General features: G+C 42.4%; 1 protein-coding gene and 1 non-coding gene across 2 annotated transcripts in view; both read left to right on the forward strand.

Moving 5' to 3' along the window:
- The window catches only part of ppp2r2bb (protein phosphatase 2, regulatory subunit B, beta b), a 63,876-nt gene that overhangs the window by 2,038 nt on the left and 41,469 nt on the right, over positions 1-20,369 (forward strand). The window lies entirely within an intron of this gene.
- On the forward strand, positions 8,341-8,429 carry trnar-ucu (transfer RNA arginine (anticodon UCU)). The gene is given in 2 exon segments: positions 8,341-8,377; positions 8,394-8,429. It is a non-coding gene; the product is annotated as a tRNA-Arg (tRNA).

Raw genomic sequence — 20,369 nt, forward strand, 5'->3', positions numbered from 1 at the left:
AGGACTGGAGTCTGCCTGCCAGACAGCCAGCTCCAATATCCTCTTACTTTGGCGAACATATTGGACATGTAATAGGATGTAGCACCTGCAGCTGGAAAACCTTTGTCCAGTGCTAATGCTCATTCTTGCTCTTCCGTTTGCTCATTCTGTCTCTATCCATTCCTGTCTCACTTTCTCTCTCTCTCTCTCTCTCCTTTTATCCTCTTTCCCTTTCTCCTGCTTTTGCAGAATACCAAACAAAAACAGAACAGATAACATTTACGATGGTCCTTAACATGAGGGAAAGGTCAGACTTGCACCAAAGATATAGAATAGAAGTTATTTCCACTGCTCTTCGTTAGCCTGTGTACTGGCAATGTCACAACCAGATCTTTTCTTTTTATGCCAGTCAGTCTTATGTGTTCTCACTCTCTCTCTCTCTCTCTCTCTCTCTCTCTCTCTCTCTATCTCTCTCTCTCTCTCTCTCTCTGTGTCTGCCTGTCTGTCTCTCTGTTCAGATATCTGTCACAATTTTCAGTTATTTTGCACAGAGGCTTCAAAGCTGGGTGGATATTTAATGTTAAAAACGCGTCCAATCCCAGAGGCCTTTGAGTGAATTCCGCTCCTTTCAACACGCTGTCATTTTCTTTTGTTACATCCCCTTTTCCCCTTCGCTTCCTCTGTGTCACCCCTCCGCTACTCTGCAGCTGTCTCTTGCTCCAATCAATTGACCCTTTAAAGGACTACAAATCCCTTTAATGATGGTTTGTTGGATTTCGAATGCCATTTGGGTGTCTGAGTTAGCTTGGAACACTGGGGTTTGTAGGCAGAGTGGTTTGTTTTGCTGGCAGCTCAGCTGGAACACTGAATGTCAGGGGAACATAATAGTGATAGAAAAGCATTGCCAGGAGACTGGTGTGAGGGATTGATGTCTACTGGGATTTGTCTGCAGGAGAGAGAGAGAGAGAGAGAGAGAGAGAGTGTTACTATGGAACACTGCACACAATGGCTTAGATTGAGAGCTGCAGAAAGAGCCTGACATTTTGGGTATTTTTTTTTCTATATTCATGGTGATCTTCGTGTGAAAAATCCTGTGTTTCTACGAAAAAAAAATGGATTAATTGATAGCATGCTTTAAAATGCTGACTGGTAGCCCTTTTGAAACAAATATGTGAACACACACACACACAGACACACACACAGACACACACACACACTGAGCACAAAAAGAATTAAATAAATGATGAATGAAGATTGATCTTCATTCATAAAACAAAGTGTAAAATGCAGTAGCAGACTGATGTAGAGTTGAGAGGAGGGGCTATACGGATCTTTAAATCATCTCCGTTTATTTATCATGGAGTTTACAGAGGGACGTCCACCTTGCCAGTGTGATGTCACAGTTGCTGACAGAAAGGTCACCAAAGGACAAAGCCTGGTCCAGAGAATGCACATGCAGCCGATGGATCCGACTGATTCTTAGATGCGCATGTGTATGTACATAAAGTGTATAATACTGTAATAATGCTTTTTTTTGTCGTTGTTTTTTTCTCTCGCGTGTAAATAATTGATCTTTTAACTCTGAAGTCTTAACTCAGTAGGAGTCTAATGTGGCCCTTGATTCCTGAGAGGCCGTTGTGTGCAGTTCTAAAATAAGGTGGGGGGGTTACATTTTAAGACCTTCTGGAGGGGAAAAAGGGAAAGACCAAATTCACACTTGCATATTGTTCTGCTGCGTAAGCCGCGCTGGGGGTGGCAGGTATGAGAATAAAATGGGTTGAGAGAGAGAGAGAGAGAGAGAGAGAAGAAAAATGAATCAATGCAAAGAACGTAATAAGAATTTTTAGAGCAAGATAGAGAGATGGGAAGAGAAAGAGAGTGAAGGAGTGAAGGAGATGTCAGGAGCTGAGAATGAGAAGAGAGGAAAGAAAGAAAAAGCGAAATTTCTGAATTACGAGAAGACGGAGAGAGAGAGAGGAAAAGAGAGAGAAGATAAATTATGGTATCAGACTGAGGGCATAGACAAACTGATGAGAGATTGTGAAAGTGATAGCAAAAAAAAAGAAAAGAAAAAAGAGAAAAAGAAGAGAAGACTGGGAGGAGGCAGGTAGTAGTGAGGAGGTTAAAGGGGGAAAAAAAAGTCTTCTTTGTGTGACACTTAATGCTGGTGTTACTGGTATACCACACAGAACTAATATAATCCTGGTTTTGTCTTCTCCGTCTGTTTACTTGTTAATCGGCAATCTGACAAGTTTATTCCATTTTTATTCCATCATAACACCGAACATGTCGCGTATCCTTTCTCTCTGACTGCGGTCGACTTTGCCTCGAGTTCTGAAGTTATTTTCACCCGCCGCCCTGAAGAATTCTCGAGTATAAGCAATAACAAACACATCCTCATATCCCCTGGTGAATATGAAAAATATTGACTGTGCTATGATCAGACGATGTCTGACTTGAGCTATTGTTTGACGGTGGGGTTTTTTTTTTCCTCAGACTGTTTTGCTGAGGCAGGGTAATCTCAGTGGTATACACTTTTCAGGGGTAAGAGGAGACAGACGGAGACAATTCATGTCTGGTATTAAGCATCTCTCAAACCTCAGACTTCTTTTTTTTTTTACTCTTGTTTGTTTTCCCAGTATAGTTTTGCTTTTGCACTTTTCTGCCTTGTTTTTTTTTTGGTCTTCTTAAAATGATCTGTGAGATTTGAGACTAAGACGTTTGAAATAGAGGAAGCTCCCCTTTGTCTGTTTTCACAATATATCGTGATATAAATTTCAAGGCATTCTGTGTAATCTTCATACAGTGAAGCGATTAGACTCACAAACCAAGGCTGAAGTACTTCTGTAAGATGCCTTGAATTTCTCTATGACGGCCTTTACAATAACCTGAATTCGCCACTGGGCATTCTGGCCATTGGCTTTTCATATTCACTGTCTTTAACATCCAAATCACTGGCCTGTAACATATCAGGGCTCTGCAGTTCTCAAAGCCTACCGATACACAGAAATGGGCCACATATACTGCGTTAGTAGAACATGAAATCTACGGAGTTTCTCTTTCATTTTGCTTTGTTAGTTATCAGAGAAGAGGTCAGGGAGATCGTAATGGAATTCACTCAACAGCCAAATGACTCCACAGTCGACAGAGTATCACGGTTGGTCTGTGTGTTTGCTCCGCGGGCCAGTCTCATTTCTAGCATCACATACCCGTGTGAGGCGCCTTTAAATGCCCCAAACCATTCACGTTCCCGTAATGACAAAAAGCAGGCAAATTAGCAGCGAATATCGAAACGCGTGTCACTCTCAGTTCATCGCGTTAGCTACTGTTAAAATACCAAATACAACGAGTCTCTGTTTGCTGGTGAAATCGAAATAATTTGCTATGTAAATTCATAACCATCATCATCTCGTTAGGTTCGTTACTTCGTCAGGTCGTATATTAGGCTGTTAGTAATCAAAGTTCGAGTTCGAGATCCTCTGTTTATTTGCTAACATGTTGTTTTTTTGAAATGTTGTCTCCGCACGAGTTCGCAAACGAGACTGACCCTCAGTACAGAGAGATTGTGCAGAGGAGCCGACGTGTGGTAAGAAAAAAAAAAAGTTTTAGAGGACACTATCAAAGAGAGCGATTTGCTCGCACGGTGGTCTGCAGAAGTACTGATGTCAAACGCTGCGTGTAATCGGAGAGGATTCAGTTGAAATCTAACTCTGATGCAGGGGTTTTTTACAGTCACGTGACTAATCTCTTTACCACACGCTGTAACAGAGTCCAATATCTCTGTTTACATTTGTGCCAACTCCAGGATGAATTTCTCCACTTCCTCTTTTTTTTTTCCTGAGGGTCCTTTCTCCACTGTAATGGAAAAAAACGTGTCTGAGTTTGGGAATTGCTTTTTCCCTGAGTAGGGCCCCTGATAGCCACAGAAAACCATTACTACATATTAGACCATTCAGCTTATAAGGTCACGTATCTTTGAGGTCCCAAAGGTCAAACCGTCAGGGAACAGTATCATGGGACCAGCACAGATTGACTGGACGTATGGGAACACTAAACATTCAACTAGGTTCCTTTTCCCAGGGCTTGGTCTCTACCACTGAGCTCTCAGTGTGTTGAAATGTCCATGGAGCAGACGATCGCAGTATGGCAGAGCGCTGTCGAATCGAGAAGGAGAAGTCAAGGGCCCCAGGGTTCAAACAGGGGTCCCACGACACAAGACACTCATGACGTCCAGCGTCTGTGAGGAACCCATTCACTAATTGAATGGTTGGGAACAAAGAGCTTTGTCTTCTGATGTCAGCTATTATTAGAACTCTGGACCAGAATCTAATTAGCCCTGGGTGACCAGAGTTCGGTTCAAGATCCTCCAAAATGTTCCAGTGTCCGAACAGAACGAGAAGTAGTTGAACGGTTTTTTGTTTTCCTGCTTTACTCTTTCGACAGACCTCTGTCTGAATCCGAACTCTGTTTAATGAGAAGTGTGTCAAATCAGTTCACTCGTAAGCCAAGAGCATATCTCAGCCATCCAAAAAAAAAAGAACAAAAAAAAAAAAAAACAGCGTTTCAGTACTGTTTGTACCGGAGTGTGTTTGGGTCTCAGTCCTTTTTTTATTACTTTGAAAGCTTTTGCTGTCTGCTTCATCTTTTTGGACTGAAACAAAAGCACAGTCATTCTTTGTTTTCTGAAAGAAAGCATCTGGATCAAGTTATTGCTGTGATCACTAGAGAGGACATATGGAGGAGGAGGGGCGGTAGAAAGAGAGAGAGAGAGAGAGAGAGAGAGAGGGAGAGAGAGAGAGAGAGAGAAAGGGAAGAGAGAGGGAGAGAGAGAGAGAGAGAGAGAGAGAGAGAGAAAGGGAAGAGAGAGGGAGACTTGTAAAAGAGATGATTCACAAGTAAAACATAAATATATAAATATAGACCCTTACCCATTTGCTGCCCACAGACACGGCCCTATCAAACCACGGAAAGAGCAGAGAACCGTTTGATGAGTCACCGCTGTGAGGAGCGGCGTTTGTTTTGGCCGTTTAAATGACAGATATCCAGCTCATCTGCGAAACGTTATCATGGAGAATACAGTGAGGCATACTCTCTCATGCTAACCTTTCTGGAGAATATGAGGTTCGCGATCAACGCTAACACAAGAAGATGAATATTTCTTAAAACGCGGCATCGTTGTCAGAATGCTGTATGTGTGTAATTACCCAACAGCGCCATTCTCCGCCAATGCATCTTTTTCAGAGGGTTGCATTGCGCAAATGTTAAATGTGATATTTTTGTTTAAACAATAAGAAGTAATAAAAGCACCTCAAATTCTTCTCGGAGTGGGAACGAAATATTTCCTTTCTCCAATTTAATTAAACCCACCAATCAAGGCGTGCCGCACTTCTCTCCATCTTATTCTCTCTCTCTTCTTAAAACAGCCGAGATGAGAGATTAAGATAAGAGATGAAACAGGAGATGCAGGCTGAAGGGTGGCGTCTGGTTTTCTGGGAGCACTGGCTCACTGCTTCCCTCACAGAATGACATGAGCTTTCTCTACTCAGCACCTATTTGTGGAGTTAGTGGTGCACTAATGGACAGACAGCATAAAACCTTATTGTGTCCAAAGGGAGGTATTTGTTTGGGAGTTGAAATGCCTTCTTAATGGCAGTTCGGTTCAGTTAATTCTGATGTAAATGTTGCTCTTTCTATCTCTCTCTCTTTCTCTCTTTGTCTGTCTCTGTCTGTCTGTCTGCCGGTCTGTCTGTCTGTCTGTCTCTCTCTTTGTCTCTGTCTGTCTGTCTGTCTGTCTGTGTGTCTCTCTCTCTCCCTCTCTCTCTCTCTGCATGGTATGACTCACTTTTGAACTACATTACATAAGAGGTCTTAATTTCCGGACAGGTGCGCTGAAATACAGAAATAGCCCAGAAATCAAGAGGTGATCCATTAATCATTCATAACCTTCCAACGTATGATGACACGTCGCAATCTCTTTTCCCTCCCCTCATCCACACTTTAAATCCACATTTATCGTGATTGGTACCGACAAGCTTAAAAATCCAAAACACTCCTCAGAGTTCGCCCCATAGAGCACACTGGGCTATCACTTTGTTTCCTGTGAACATTAATATCACAAACAGCATTCATAAAATAAAGAGTCAGTCACTGATTCGTTTTTGAACTTGTCTCATCTTGTTACATCCTAACTTGTAATCATCTGGATGGAAGTTCTCTTGTCTCTCTCTCTTTCTCTCTCTCTTTCATGCTTTTTTGCTCTTTTTGGATGAGATTAAGTACGGAGGATTAGCCTCGTATGGTAGAGGAGGAATCTGAGGGGTGGGAGCATTCGTAAGGATCTGGGACAGCTCTGTCCAGCGTAACACTGTGGAACATAATGGATCACCGAGCCTGTGGCTAAAATCAGGACACGTGTCAGAACCAGTACTCAGCTCGCTGTGTCCAGGGCCTCACCCTGTCATCTCACAGGATGTCTGAAAGGCCCAGGTATTAGGTTTCTGTAATACAGTAATAAGTCCAGGTTGCAGCCTGATTGGCTAAATGCTGTGTCATTCAGATAGTTTAAGCCTATTAGATGTGCTAGAAAAGGGCTTCAGAAAAAGATAGCTTTGTGTTTAGATAAGTGCCACGGTTTGAATTAGTGGAATGTTTTTTTTGTTTTTTTTTTGAGGACTTTTAAACGGGCATTAGACCCGTGCACACTCATTCACACACACACACGCGCGCACACACACACACAGTCGAGTTCATTTTGCAGTGCAGATTTCCGTGGTAACAGATATGCAGAGAGATTTAAGAGTCCTGAGCAAAGTAAGTTTGCAAGTGTCCAATGAATGAATTTATGATAAATACTGACTAGGTTTTGCTGATTTAATTATAATGGTGTGTGTATGTGTGTGTGTGTGTGTGTGTGTGTGTTTGTGTACGAGAGCACAGAATAACACTTCACTGGAAGTGTCTAATGATGAAATTGCAAACATGAGTCAGTAACAAGCCACCATACTCATATGTTCCCACCCTGTACAATCACGACAGATTCAATTCAGTTAATAAATTGCCAGGGAATAACAGAGAGAGAGAGAGAAAGCGAGAAAATGAGAGAGAGAGAGAGAGAGAGAGAGAGAGAGAGAGAAAATGAGAGAGAGAGAGAGAGAGAGGTGGAAGTCATTCGGTATAAATCTGCCACCTCCTCTTGAGTTACTGTGAACAAAGTAGCATTTGCCCCCTCTCTCTCTCTTTCTCTCTCTCTCTTTCTCCCTCTCTCTCTTTCTCTCTCTCTCTTTCTTTCTCTCTCTCTCATATTTTCTCTCTCTTTTAATGCTGGGACCTTTTTAGTACAGACTCAGATCACGCCTGTTCCTACCAGCCGTGGAGCTGCGCGAGGGGGGGGGGGGGGGCGGTAAACATCTCAGACACCTCTGGGGCTCTGAGCAGCACTAAAAACCCAATGATCGCGGTGACTCTGTGTTTCCAGACCTTCCCAAACGTGTTTTACGGCATTCTGGGCGGCACCGTTCTCCTGGGTAGAGGCTATCGATTGTTGGTCCTCCTAACAGAGTCCTTTTTTAGCAGGAGATTTATAAGTACAGGACTCTGCTGTTGTGCTGTGGTGAAGCATCATTTAACTTCGATGGATCTCGCAGGAAACATCAGGAATCGATGATGCTTGGAGCATCTTTGTACCATTAATCTTTACTTTCTTTTATTATTCATATTATTATAGAAATATTATTAAACTCTGTCATTTAGCAAATGGCAGTTTCCTATTCGTTTTAATTTTCTGTGTTGTGAAAGTCTAGTTTTTTTTTTTTTTAGACCTAAATTAATTCAGCTGCCACTGGACTGCTGTGTAATGACCACATGAAATTTTTGACACTAAACACTGATGAGGAAGTGTGCTATTGACCAGGGTTCTGATTGGCTGTTTCACTCTGTGGTCTTTTCACTGCAGTCTTGACGTGCTTCTGCATCAGAATGTGTGCCATTATAGTGTATAATCCATTCTGTTTGACTTTTATGAAACATCTTAATTCTCAAGCCCTCTTTGACTCACTTGAATGCAGACCAGTGTTACTCTATGTCTCAGGCCCCCTTTGTGCAAACACTCGTTGTATGTCAAGCGGTGTAACCTAACTCTAATGTCATGCAGCCACGGTGGAACCACATGGACTTGCCTGATTTTGTCTGTAGGTGTGCAGCAGTGAGAGTATGAGAAAAGATTGTACTGGTTATTTTTGATCTCTTGAAACAAACACTTGAGAGAAATTTTGAAACATGTCCCTTTCTTGAATGATATGCTTTTTTTTTTTTTAAAGGTTAAAGATTTACATGATTTAGCAGATACTTAGGCATACTTACATGGGCTCTGTGGCGCAATGGATAGCGCATTGGACTTCTAGCTAAATGGTGAAGCCATTCAAAGGTTGTGGGTTCGAGTCCCACCAGAGTCGTAGGTTTTGCCTACGGTAGCGCATTGGGTAATGTTGCTGCCTCACGGCAAGAAGGTTTCGGGTTCGATTCTTGGCTGTGTGCCCAATTCTTTGGGGCAGCTGTGGTCTAAAGGTTCCCAGGACCAACATCCATGGCTGTGTGCCCTTGAGCAAGGCACTTAACCCTAATGCTCCCCGGGCGCAAGGAATGCTGCCCACTGCTCCTGCGTCTGTTGTGTGTGTTCACTACTGGTGTGTTGGATGGGTTAAATGCAGAGGACAAATTCACTGCTCACTGTTCACGGTGTGTGTGTACGATCACAGAGATTTACGTTTACATTACATGCATGTACGTATTATGTATGTATGCATTTATTAATTTTCATTTCATTTTATTATTTTCTTTTTCTCTTCTTTTTTAACCTTAAAACTAACCATGAGATTTATTTACATAGACAGAAAGGGAAGTTACAGTGTAACATAGTAACACACAGTGCCATGGGCAGTTCTGCTGGGTGTCATGTGGTTTTTTTGACTCACGCCAAACTGAGGAATGAACTCTTCAGACTGTCCATGCGTCGCTTATGGACTGTGCTAACAGACAAGATAATAACGGTGAAACATCTGGATTCTGAGGGAATTCCGTGTGTAGTGTACGTAGTCAGTATCGAAGGGCTTAAATAATAAAAAAAAAAAGAATTTGGTTTTGTTCCTTCACATAGCACCACGAATCTTACACTCTTCGGGCATTGAGACTGAGTATGGAGCAATGGATGATTAACCCCTTTCGACGGAAAATATGTTCTGTAAACAGCTAACGAAAAAATCTATATAAGTATATGAGGTTTGTGGTGGGGGAACTAAGGAATTGGAGCAACGGATAAATAGTGATATTCGTTAATTGGGAGGGAAAATAGCTCCAGTGATACAAATCCAAAGCCTCGTTCATCAGTACCTTTGTGTCTGGCGTTCCTGGACACCGTATAGCACCAGTTTGTTTCATTTTGCGTGTGCACGTCGATGTAGTCTTGTTTATGTCTGTTGACGCGCGGTCCAGTGCTCTAGCGGCTGACCTGCTTTTTTTCCTGTAACGTCGTTCGTTTGCGGCATCTCATCAATTCCGGGCCATTTCTAGAGCTCAACGCTCGGTCGATACCCGCCGGTCGTCACAGCTCATCCATACTAAATGTAGGATTTACACAAGGGCGGCGGCAGCGGCTAACGCCGGCAGCAAACACAGCTGGGCCAGTGCTCTCGTTTGGGGATAAATCATCTCCACCACAGAAAGGGTGAGAATATGGGTCAGGAGAAAACAGCAGGGTGGCAGGGGAGGGGTTGGGAGGTGTGTGTGTGTGTGTGTGTGTGTGTATGTGTGTATGTGTGTTTTGTCAGGGGATTTGATGCGAACGTTTACTGACAGATGTGCATTTGCAAAAATGTGACACATAAATGTTTGAGGAGTTCTTTGATGCCTGACAGAAATGTTGGCATGCGCAGCCACGTATGGTTAAATGAACTCGCATAATCTCCACCCATTGCGCCTTTTTTATTCCTTTCTTTTTGTCCATTAGGGAAAGTCAACACTCTTGTCTCGTACCTCACAGTATACAGGAAGTGTGGGTCAATACTTTTGCTAAGTATAGCAGTACACTTTTCTCCCCCTCAGTTCCTCTCTCTGCCTGCACATTTGACCAGTCCTTCACTCTGTGTCCTGTCCAGAAGACCCTAAGATCAAGACCAGATAACACAGATCTGTCTTACGACACCACACGCTTCTCTTTACAGGTCAAACAGAGAAAGATGTGATCCAAATCCCTTCCTCCTTACGCATATATAACCGTTCTCACTCTGAACAGCCCAAAATACCACCCATTATGAATAAACACTTCTTTCCTAAATACCAGTGTAGGCACTCTGGTGCCACTGGAACCAGTCAACACAGTTCTCCTCATCATGAGCAGTGGAGTAGTATGATTGACTCCCCTGATGAATTGTTTGGTATATTGGAGTGACATGGTGTGTATTCAGGGGGTGACTGTTTGATGGTAATATGTCCCTTGGGCAGCTCCTGACAGGTATTAGAGATGTTCTAAGGCTAGAATAGTAAAGTTATCGTACTGACAGTTTATACCTCATGAAAATGGTCTGTGTTTAAGTCCTCTGTGGACGATTATTGTAGTTTAATTGGTCTGTGGACGATGATTACTGGAAGACTGTGATTACGCCTGTGGAGAGCTTGGGTATAGCGTGTGTGTGTGTGTGTATGTGTGTATTTGTGTGAGTGTGAGTGTGTGTGTGTGTGTGTGTGTGTGTATGTGTGTGTATGTGTGTGTATGTGTGTATTTGTGTGAGTGTGAGTGTGTGTGTTTTTGTGTGTGTGTGTATGTGTGTATTTGTGTGAGTGTGTGTGTGTGTGGGGGGGGGGGGGGGGTGTACCTTGGGATCTTGTTGTTCATGCCCTGAATCTTCATAAAACCCCCACCTGGAATATGAACAGTTCCCTCAGCTTTCGGTTCAACCACAGAAAGAAGTCTCAATTAGTCAACATTAGCCCAGTTAATTGCCAAGCCTCCAAGCTGATCCTGTCCATGATGCATTTCTGGCATGGTATTTATGAATACCTCAAAAAAAAAACCCCCAAAAAACAGTGGTATGTAAGCCACTAGCTCAAGTCAAACTTCCTCTTTTCCCACGATTCAGTGCTGGCATGAAAGTTCCCCTCTGGGCAGGAGTCAATGATGCTAATCATCCATGTAGCATATTAAAGAGAGAAAGTCTGTGTTTGGAACAGTTTGTGCTTTCAGATAATGGTGGATCCGTGGTTTCGATTCATTAGAGTGGCACAAACAAAATTCCATCTGATGTCGCTGCTATTGCTATCATCATTTTTTTGTTTGTTTGTTTGTTTGTTTGTTTTTGTGTCATGTTTGCTGAGAAACTGATTTGTTAAGCAGCTGTAGATGACTGATCTTGAATACTGGTCAGTGTCCACACTGTTTTTACCTAAATGCTCACATATGTTATATATTTGAAAAAAGACCCTCAGTAGAAGTTAATAAACTGGCTGGAGTGAACCTACTTTGTTGAAATAGCTCTTTAGACAATGAAAGACAGCGCTAGTTTAGAGTTTAGGTCACGTAGACATTTGGTTGAAATTTGCATGAACTGCAGGACATGAAATACGGAACGTTAGCTGAGTCAGTGTGGTCTGTCTTTTTCACTGGCTTTATCATTAGTTATGCTTGTGTCATCATAAAAATGTTTAAAGGACTGTTTTAGCTCCTGAAAGCAAACTGCTCAGGTGGAGAAGTATCCCCAGAGCCTGGTTTAGCACTGGCCAGTCAGCTAAGTTCAGACTGTTCTCCATAGCTCCCCTCAAACACATGAGAGAGAGAGAGCGAGAGAAAGAGAGAAAGAGAGAGAGACGGCACGAGAGACAGAGAGAGTTATAGAGAGAAAGAGAGAGAGCAAGAGAGAGAATCGGAGAGAGACAGACAGAGAGAAAGCTTATTATTTTGTAAATGATGCATGCAGTTTTATAGACTGAAACAGGGAACATTTTTCAGGTAACAGCCTGAAAAAAAACAACCTGGCAGCGTCCAGGCTAATTAAAATGAAAGTAAAAGAGGGGGAAAAAATGGCATAAATTTGAAAAATGAACCACAGTGACGCCTGCCATGATTAAAGTTTTACTGTGTGGATTTTCATAATGGCTCTTATTAAGATCACAGGGTTATGGTGACAGTGATTGTCTGGGTGATTGAGGAGAAGGGTTTGGTGTTGCCGTGAAAGGAATTTGACCTCATCGTGGCTCTTACAAAACCACTCCCCCGTTTCCCCGGTAATACACAAAGGGACATTTCTATGTAAGAATATCATAACCTATTTAGGAAACAATATTCATATTCTCAGGGGTACCTGGATTGTCTAGAATGGCTTCATGTTCTTTGCCTGTAACTTTATTGTTCAGAGTCTTAATAATCCAACTCAGTGACTCCTATACAATGGGAAGGTTTCCACTGGATATCTCCAAACACAAACCCATTTGGACATATGAAAACCAGTAAAGAATCACCCATCACACTGTGATCACTCCACCGCCCAGAGGGGTTTTTTTTGTCGTTGTTGTTTATGGCCTTTTTTTTTTTTTTTTTTTTACTTTCTTTTTTTTTTCTCATCACATGATATCACATGTTGTTACATACACTCCTTTATGGCAAGTGGTTTCCAGATGACAGTCAGTCCTGCCATAAATAGCCTTTGTTAGGTCACTGAAGGTCCAGGGTTTATGTAGACTGGGTCACTGAAGGTCCAGGGTTTATGTAGACTGGGTCACTGAGTGTTCAGGGTTGATGTAGACCGGATCACTGAATGCTCAGGGTTTATGTAGACTGGATCACTGAGTGTTCAGGGTTGATGTAGACTGGGTCACTGAGTGTTCAGGGTTGATGTAGACTGGGTCACTGAGTGTTCAGGGTTGATGTAGACTGGATCACTGAATGTTCAGGGTTGATGTAGACTGGGTCACTGAGTGTTCAGGGTTGGTGTAGACTGGGTCACTGAGTGTTCAGGGTTGATGTAGACCGGATCACTGAATGTTCAGGTTTTATGTAGACTTGGTCACTGAGTGTTCAGGGTTGATGTAGACTGGATCACTGAATGTTCAGGGTTGATGTAGACTGGGTCACTGAATGTTCAGGGTTGATGTAGACTGGATCACTGAGTGTTCAGGGTTGATGTAGACCAGATCACTGAGTGTTCAGGGTTTATGTAGACTGGGTCACTGAATGTTCAGGGTTGATGTAGACTGGGTCACTGAATGTTCAGGGTTGATGTAGACTGGGTCACTGAATGTTCAGGGTTGATGTAGACTGGATCACTGAGTGTTCAGGGTTGATGTAGACCAGATCACTGAGTGTTCAGGGTTTATGTAGACTGGGTCACTGAATGTTCAGGGTTGATGTAGACTGGGTCACTGAATGTTCAGGGTTGATGTAGACTGGGTCACTGAATGTTCAGGGTTGATGTAGACCAGATCACTGAATGTTCAGGGTTTATGTAGACTGGATCACTGAATGCTCAGGGTTGATGTAGACTGGGTCACTGAAGCTCCAGGGTTGATGTAGACCAGTTTGTGAGTTTTGACTCACTTTTTCTCTTGCCTTATTTCATTTTTTTTTCGTATTCGTATTTGCATGTGTTTTTATTAATCTGTTGAAATTAAAGATTAAATAATTTTCTGTGGTTTAAATAGCTTTGATGGATTCTGAAGCTAGTGATCTGACATCTTTTAAAATCTGTTTTTTGAAAGCAGATTATTTTTGTTTTGTGTTTTTGAAAACCATATCAGTTTACTATAGAAATTCACGTATCATCGCTTATCAGTGTTGATTTGGATTTTTTTTTTTATATCAGAGGTGTTTTAGTAATATGTATTGAAATTTTAGATTCAAGATTCAGAAAACTTTGTTGTCTATCACATAATGCTAGAAAATTGTCTTGGGTTAGTGGCTCACAGACAACATAAAACATACACCAATGAAAGGCTCACATAAAATCACATCAAAGCACAAACAATTCCATAAATAAGTAAATATATAAAAGACTGTGTGTAAACCTGCAGTAAAAGGTATTGACAGTCTATTTGAGCCTGTTTAAAATGGATATTGCAGTGGGAATGAAAGAGTTTTCGTAGGTTCCCTTTTTGGCCAGAGGTGCTGTGAAGTGTGTGCCTGATGGGAGTAACTGAAAGGAATGGTGACAAGGGTGGTGAAGGGTCCTTAGTGATGGAGTCTGTCTGTCTTTTCACTGCCTGACTGGAAAGGTCTGAGAGTTGGGTCTGAGTGGAGCCGGTTATTTTGGTGCACGCTCGATGATTCTTGTCGAGTTTTTTTTTTTTTCGTGCTTTTCTCTGTGAGGAAGTTGTACCAGGATGCAATGTTGAATGCGAAGACTGATTCGACGGGTGACCAGACCAGCTGCTGTCTAACATTAAAACCTTTCGGCCTCTTCAGATGAAACGTGTGCCGCTGGGACTTTTTTGCAGACCCCGTCCGCATGTTGCCTGAAGGACAGGTGGTGGTCGATCTCATTGCGCAGGCACTTAAAAATCTCGACCTGTTCCGGCCTGAGTGGTCCGGGGAGAGGGTGTGGGGCGTCAGGTTCCTGGTGCCCCCCTGCAACACACCTCTTTGGTCTCACTGATGTTCAGCTCCAGGGAGCTCTCCTGGAACCAGAGGACCATGGTGACAGGAATCGCTTGTCTGTTAGGCGGCCCACCCAGGCCATCTCGTCGGCGTATTGAAAAAGTGACAGTCCGCTGCTATTGCAGGTGATTTTATTTGTGTATATGGAGAAGAGGATGGATGACAAGACACAGCCCCCGTGGGACCCTGGGATTTAAAACGGCGCAGCTGGATTTAAAACCATTCATTCTGACATGTTGGGATCCGTCCTTTAAAAAATTTTTAATCCATAAAGCCAGCGTTGTGTTGACTTTAGGGGCGGTGCAGAAGTGTATTTGTGTTTAACGCGTTAAAAGCAGATGAAAAGTCCGTGAATAAAATCCTGACACGCGAGTTTGTAGAGTCGAGGGGCCTAGCCTCTGAATTTGGAACGTTTATTTGGAACATTGGTGTGGAGTCCTTTTAAACTGCCATTCATTTAAATTTGGTTTTTTTTTTTCTTTTTCATTGCTATTCATGAAAATATATGAGTAGCAAATTGAGTCATGAGTATTAGCAATACCTGGCATTGCAGAGGAGGTCAGTGGATATTTTCATTATGTAGAGGGTGTAATACTTTGAACTGTCCAGTAGGTGGAAGTGAATGTCAACTATTGTAGGAGTTGACATAGAGACTTGAGTGTAGGCATGAATGTGTGTGTGTGTGTGTGTGTGTGTGTGTGTGTGTGTGTGTGCTGGCACTGCATGATAAAATCTAGGGCTTTTGTTTTGTTTTGTTTTTTTATTTCCACAATTCACTATGGACCAAGCAGCCAAAACATTAGCCCACGTACCGTACGAGAAAAACAAAAGAGGGGCTCTTTAAGACTGTGAATGAACTCTCGGAGCTTTAAACCACTCACTGAGTGGAGTAAACTCACATCTCCCGTTCCACCCAAATCTGAAGGTCAGAGGTCATTTGGGCTCTGGTGGGACCAAATGACGACAAAGATCCAATGCGTGTGTCTCTTGTGTAATTATTTGCGAGGTCAGAGAAGAGCAGGAGGTTTAGGGTTGTTAAACTGGTGTGCTTCAATCCTTAAGGGACTCGTTCGCACAGTAGAATGATGAGGAATGAAGAGAGAGAGTGCATGTTTCTGTTAACAGGCGGAGATGAGGAGAGAGAGAGAGAGAGAGAGAGAGAGGCTTTGCTGACTCCTGCTGTGCGCTGCCTGCCGGATCCCTGGGTAACGCTGAACAATAAATCACCATTTAGTAGCAGGAGCTGAACTGAGGAAGGAGGTGGTGTTCCTCTCTCCCTGTCTGAGGTTTAATCCACTGAGACTGGAACAAAGTCAGCTTCAACCACATTGATAAGACTGGGTCTCATGGAGCAGGAGTAGAAGTCTACCACACCCTGGGTCATGACACGCTGCACCAGTGAACCTCACTGTTAAGATATGACCCAGTGGAACTTCACAGAGTTTTATTCAGTCTTTGAGCCCTAGGGAATTTTACCCGACTCATCGTCCTCTCACAAGTCAAGGGTCATGAGGGAGGTGTTGAATCTCAACCTCGTTTTTTAAGATTCTGTTGGATTCCATTGCATTTTATTTAAAGATTCCATTGGATTACCAGAACCTTAAAGTAGTGCTCTCTGTTATCAAACATCAGGAGATGATTCATCTCGATTAAATCAAGCATTTAGCTTCTATGCACGTTTATTTATACAGTAATGCTTGTCGCCAAGCAACAGAGTCTCTTTCCATGGGATCTTAAAGAAAGCAGTTCTGATTAACTCACAGGAGACCTCGATCAATGTAAATACAAGCCTAAATTGTCTAATTGTTTTGGATGAATTGTCTTATGAAATGTATTCATTTGCAGTAATATGGAGAGTAGAGTAGGCCTATTCAAATTTCAAACAAAAATTATTGAATGAAAAAGAGAGATGAATGAATGGTAATTAAACGGAAAACATGACATTCACTACAGGAATACGTTCAGCACGCGTTTTCCATCGAAAATCGGAGAATTTTATTAGCGTTGCCGCCGGAACGTCACGTGGGTTCCTGTCAACTAAAGTGTGGAACTGTCCGTGGTACTGAAAGAGGACGCTTTTTCATTGCGCTCAGGATGCGTTCTCGTCCTTTAGAGTTGTACATTTCGACTGAACTAAAAAGAGGAGGCAGTATGATTCTACAATTGTACGCATAGTACACGTCTACAAAACATGCGACGTGTATTAGTCGTGGTTCCATTGCTTATTTGGTAAAGCAACGCAACGTGTAGAGCTTTACAGAATTAGTCCGTAGTTTATCGACCCACTTATGTATAAGAAATGGATGGGCCTGGCAAACTTTAATTAAAGCTGAGAGATGAACTGATCATTCGATCTGTGTCTCCCAGCGAGGAATGTATTGATAGCAGGCCGCAGCTGGTGCGCGCCGGACAGGACGATTTCTCTGGATTAGCGATACTTTGAATAAACGGGTCACTCCATCATTAGAGTCACCCCATCGCTTCTAAAACGGTGGCAGCCTATCGCTCAAACTGAAGTACCCATAGCGATTTACAGAAGGTTACCCTGGTTTAATGAGAAAAACACTGAAACAGCGGAAATAAGTTCAGTCACTTGATGAGAATGCGATAAAAACATAAACGCTTGTTGGACAGAAAAGAATTTTATCCGTGGCTTCCTCTGGTTCCAGGTGTTAATCGCCAGTCTCTGTTCGGAATTCTCATAAATATTGCGTAAAAACCTTCTTCAACAAATCGCTCTACTTGTTAGCGTTTAACATTACTTTGCAGAAATTTGGGGGTGGGGGTGGGGACTGTCGTAGTCATCATCATTTCAAAGGGACTATTAGATTATCTCGGAGCAGACTGCTTTTAATCCGCTCCACTGAAGCCCTGCCTTTATCCCGTTAGCTCATTTCTCTCTCTCTCTCTCTCTCTCTCTCTCTCTCTCTCTTCCTCTCTCTGTCTCTCTGTCTCTGTCTGTCTGTCTGTCTCTCTCTCTCTCTGTGACTCTCTGTCTCTGTCTCTCTCTCTGTCTGGCTCTCTCTCTCTCCCTCCCTCTCTCTGCCTCTGCTTTGTCTTCTGTACATACGCCCAGGCCTTCTCTCTCTCTCTCTCTCTCTCTCTCACACACACACACACACACACACACACACACACATAATTTCATGTGTCATCATTCCTCTGCAATGAATCTTTCACTCCACCAAAACATTGCTTGGCTTTCTCCCCATTTGTGGTTTATGAATAATAGGTCTGTCTGAGATCAGGAAAGTTTGGTTTCTGTTCTATTTGCATACTGAGAGATTCATGATCAGATGAAAAATGTAGTCAGTCCATCTGATCTGCTCGGCTAGTGATGATAAAAATAGCATAGAATCATATTATACTCCAAAAGAATAGTTTTGTGTAAATGTATTAGATACGGGACTGTGCAGTGGAATATTCCTGTGTGCAGGAGGTAAAAAAAAAAATGAAATGAAATGATTGTTTTATGTGTTTATGTGTTTTGCTTTTGGCTGGTTTTTAACTCCCACACATACACTAGACATAACCATTTGGTTGAAGATTAGCACATTCTCATAGAGTGAGAATAACAGGTAAGGAATGAATGAGTTATTTAACTGGTGTGAAATGAGTGTGTAACACGCTTGCTGTGTGGCACTGCATACAGATTCAGGGCACCAGACCGTTCAGAGAAACTTAATATCTCTCACTCTGCATGTACTTACATTTATAATATGATTCATTTTTTCCCAGGGCACGTCACCCATCAACTGCTTACTGTACAGTACAGTTGTTGTATATTCTTACACATTTTAAAGAGTGTAATTAAACACCACATCAGCCAGTTTATAAAGGACATCTCTGATTGTCGTTCATATGTCTATGAGGTAGGCTATGCACAAATTATCCTTAAATTCGTAGGTGAAATCATGTGTTCGTGTTTACTATGGTTCACCTGCAACTAACCCATCAAAGGACAGTGCACGGAGCATGGCTTTAACTATTGCAGTCAGTCTAGACTGATCTGAGATCAGTTTAGCGAACATGGTTAGATGTAGAAGATCCAACACGTGCTCAGTCTCTCCTTGTCCAGACTGCTCCACAGCGTGGCATCTGTCCAGCTTGACTCTGTACACAATCCTATTTACTGTCAACGAAATTAGGCCATCAGGTCTAGCAAATGCCCTTGCCTATTCGGTTCTACTGTGTGCGTACATGTTTGAGATCAGTATTAACACTATGTAGAACACGCCTCGGGAGGAGAAAAAAGACTGAAAAACCAAAACACTGAAGGGCTTTGATCGTAATCTCGTTTTGCTTTGAGGTTAAAAAAAGGGCCCGCTATTTTCCTTCTCCGTTGACACACCGATGAGTCACTGTGTATAGATCAAGTCAATAGAGGAATGTGGGTCGTAACCATGGCACCGACTGAGAAAGTTACCTGGGCACGAAGATAGGAAGCAGCTGACTGAGAGCTAGAGGGTTGTGACTGGGATGGGGGGGGGGGGGCGCTGGGGGGTGAGAAGAAGTGGGAGATGGTGGACGGAATGTTCTGGAACATTCTCACTCATGACTTGGAGTGAGTCTGATACAATGGAATAGAAGTGATATGAGCATTTTTGACTCGAGATTCAGGATTCATGATTCATGATTCACTTTATTGTCTCACACTGTAGGACATTTGGTTCGGGCTTCCCCTCAAATGATTTATGTACGATATAGACGAAAGTTTGTGTTTATGTTATAATTTTTACATTCAATGTGCAGTATCTTAATGTTGAGTAGAGCTATTAACTCAGTATCACACAGGTTTGGCTTATGTGCATCTGCTTAACACGAGCAGTCAGGAGGTTTAGCCGGCTGGACCGTCCTGTTCCCAGTGGATGTCATGTCTGGGGAGACAGCTATTCAGGCCAGCTCAATAGCGGCTTACAGAACTACACTATGCTAACGTCATCGTGTGAGATATCCAAACAAGCAATTGGTGCCTGTTCTCATTATACTGTTCATACACATCCACTGGTTTAGACTCAAAGTCCTATTTTCACCTCTCCGTTAATGGAAATCATATCTGAGGTGCTGCTTTTTGTTTCTTTTCAGTTTAGCACCAGTAAAAACAGCCTGTAAAACACACATTGATGACATCTGATTGTGTACAGTGTTCCATACAGAGTCCTCTTAAAAGGCTAATAAGTCCTCTTTTTTCATGCAACATTAAATGGAAATTGTCTTCAGAATGACATGGCAGGCCCTGAGTGAAATCTCTCTGAATTCTTCATTGCCTGTTCACACACTCATTAATAAAACAATAATCAGTTGTAAAGACGCCCTGTGTTCACATTATGCAAAATGAAGAAAGAGCGGAATAAAAAATATATAAAATCAGATATAATATCCCATACAAACACAGTGGTCCAAACATGCGGTATAAAATCGAAGATAAAGTTTGGTTACAAGCTAGCGTGTTGGCATGACAACGTCAAGTTTGTAACAGTTACGATAGTCTCTCAGATTTCTCATCTGAAAGTTTCACAGAAAGAGTCACAGACATGTTGGAGATCAAATTAGAGAAGGAATGTGTAGCAGGTCTTACCAAGGGGCCAGAATGAAAACGTTCGGTTAGAGACTCATAGCTTTGCTTTAGGTTTTTTGGACTAAAGCAAAAAGCTTAGGTTTTTTGGGCATCGTCACAGTACTTTTAAGAGAATAATTTCATATTTTTTGTGCAACCAATTTTCTTCCCAGCCGAGCCATAAAATATCCTCATTCA

The sequence above is a fragment of the Chanos chanos genome, chromosome 16, assembly GCF_902362185.1.
Source record: "Chanos chanos chromosome 16, fChaCha1.1, whole genome shotgun sequence".
NCBI classification, from domain to species: Eukaryota; Metazoa; Chordata; class Actinopteri; order Gonorynchiformes; family Chanidae; genus Chanos; species Chanos chanos.